This window comes from Opisthocomus hoazin, unplaced genomic scaffold (genome assembly GCF_030867145.1).
Source record: "Opisthocomus hoazin isolate bOpiHoa1 unplaced genomic scaffold, bOpiHoa1.hap1 HAP1_SCAFFOLD_187, whole genome shotgun sequence".
Classification (NCBI taxonomy): Eukaryota; Metazoa; Chordata; class Aves; order Opisthocomiformes; family Opisthocomidae; genus Opisthocomus; species Opisthocomus hoazin.
The window spans coordinates 7,501-10,000 of NW_027448770.1; the positions used below are offsets into that span (position 1 = coordinate 7,501).

The 2,500-nt window shown below is 79.0% G+C and overlaps 1 non-coding gene across 1 annotated transcript; it reads right to left on the reverse strand.

The window, feature by feature from the left end:
* Positions 1-700: 700 nt before the first annotated feature.
* On the reverse strand, positions 701-853 carry LOC142359283 (5.8S ribosomal RNA). The gene has a single exon (XR_012762231.1). It is a non-coding gene; the product is annotated as a 5.8S ribosomal RNA (ribosomal RNA).
* Between the last annotated feature and the right edge of the window lie 1,647 nt (positions 854-2,500).

Sequence of the window (2,500 nt, forward strand, 5' to 3'; positions counted from 1 at the left end):
GCGCGCGCGCGCGCGCCCCCGCCGACAGCCAGCCTGACCCGACTGCGCTCTCGCGCGGAACCGCGACGCCACGCCGCCGCCGCCGCCGCGTCACGCCGCAGCCGCCGCCGCCGCCGGCGGTCGGCTCGCGGAAGAGGAAGCCCCAGCCCGGAGAGCGGCCTGAACAACGCGTCAGACGCGCCCGGAGACGGCCCCGCACGGGGCCACGGCGATGGGTTTTTCTCGGGGAGGAGGAGGGCGACAGGAACCGGGGCAGGGGCGGCGCGGACGGGGGACAGACGGGGGCGTCCACCGCCACCGCCCCCGTCCCCCACCCACCGGCGCACGCACGCGCGCGCGTCAGTGCGGCACGGCACCCCCGCGGTGCCCACCCGCAGACAGACGCCCGCGCGGGAGGCCGGCGGCGAGGCCCGCGCCATCGCCGCCCCGCGCCTCCCTCCCCCGAAGCTCGCTCTCGCTCTCTCTTCCCCAAACCCACCGCCGATAGCCCGGCGGGGACGAGCTCCGTCCAGCAGGCGCTCTCCGGGAGCGGGGAGCTTCGGAGCGCTCCCCGAGTCTCCATTTAGGGGGACGAAGGCCCGCGCGCTCGCGCGCGCGGCCCTGCGAGGCACCCCAGCCGCGCCGCTGCTGGCCCGCCGGCCCCCCCCCCCCGCGCTGGGGCGGGGGGGCTCGGCGGCGCAGACGGCGATTGATCGTAAAGCGACGCTCAGACAGGCGTAGCCCCGGGAGGAACCCGGGGCCGCGAGTGCGTTCGAAGTGTCGATGATCAATGTGTCCTGCAATTCACATTAATTCTCGCAGCTAGCTGCGTTCTTCATCGACGCACGAGCCGAGTGATCCACCGCTAAGAGTTGTCTCGGTTTCGGCACCGCCCCGCGCGCGCGGAGGGGCCGGGACCGCTCGCCGAGAGCGGCCCCTTCTCTGAGGACGGCCGGACCGACCGCCGGCCCCGCCGCCGCCCACCCCCCTCCGCACGCGCGGAGGGGGCGCGGCGCGGCGGCGCGACGCGGCGCGACGGAGAGGCCCTCGCCTCGGCTTGACCGTACGAGCACAGGGGAAACGGAAAACAACGGAAAACCCCGAGCGGCCAAAGGGCGGGGGAGCCCGCGCTCCCGACCGACCCTGGGGAAACGTACGCAACACACACACACACACCCTTGGCGCGCTTCGGGGGCGGCCCAGGCGCCCGGGCTCGGACCGGCCTCCCCCCGGAGGCTACGGCACGCCCGGCCGCGACGCCTGCCCGCCTTCGCTCGGGAGCCGGACGCCCGGCTGCGCCCGCGCTGCGACGAGCCGGCTCCGCCCACCACGGTCGCCTCTCGCCCCGCCGGCGAACCTCGGCGCCGACGCCGCCTTCCACCGACGCCGGAGGAAGCGCGGCCGGCCACTGGAGCGCGAGCCGGCGACGCGCGGCCGCCCACCGGCCCGCGCCGGATGGGCGAACCCGGCCACCCCGCCCGGCGGCGGCGGCCGCCACCGCCGCCGCGAAAACCGCCGCCGCAGCCGCTTCTCGCCTCGGCCCCCTGGGGCCGCCGGCACGGCCCCAGCGGAAAGGCGGACGGCGCTGAGCGCGGGGGGCGGCTCCCACTCTCCCCGTTTCCACGCGAAGACCCGGAGCGGGACGCCCCCGCGCCGCGCGCCCGCCCTCGAGACGGAAGCGACGGGCGGGGAAACGCGGGACGGGACGGCCGCCAGCGGATGCGGCCGGGGAACCCTCCCGGACGACCCGACGGACGACCGGCACCGACCGGCACGCCGAGCGGCGCCGCCGCCGCTCGGCCTGGGGGGGTGTGGCTCGCCCCCCCCTTTCTTTCCCTGGGCGCCGAGGGCGGGGCGAGGAGCGGGAGAGGGGAGCGCGGCGCGCCCCGAGCGCGGCCGCAGCGCGAGCGTCCAAAGGCGCGGGGCGGCCCCCCGGCGGCCGCCCCCCCCCGCGGGGGCTCGCCGCGCCTTTCTTTCCCCCGGCGCGGAGCCCGCGCTCCGGCCGGCGGGTGGCCCCGTTTGCGAGGGCGGGCAGGTCGGCCGCGGCCGACCCGCGCCGCGGTCTCTCCGCCGAGACCGGCCCGCGGAGAGGGGGGGCAGGTTGGGGCAGCGAGACGCCCCCCCTTCTCCGGCACGGCGGCCCGCGGGGGCGGACGCCCCCCCCGCGGCTCGCGCCGTGCCGCTCGAGTCTTTAAACCGCCGCCCGGCTCCTTTGGCCTTTGACCCCCGGACTCGGCCGAGGGAGGGCCGCCGAAGCGCGGACGCTAGGTACCTGGCCCTGGGGTGAGGGAAACGACCTGCATGGCCCCGCGGGGGTGCCTCCCCCGGCTGCCGCCCTCGGGGGAGCGTCCGCCCGCGGGGGCGCGCCCGGCATCCGCCGCCACCACCTCGTCCTCCTTAGCCCCGGGGCCCGGGGTTTCCCTCGATAGCCCGGCGCTGCGCCCGGGGGGAGAGACGTGGCTCGGGCCGCCCGCTCGCGCGGGACGCGACCCGGCCGGGGGGGGGCCTCGCCCGCCCCGGG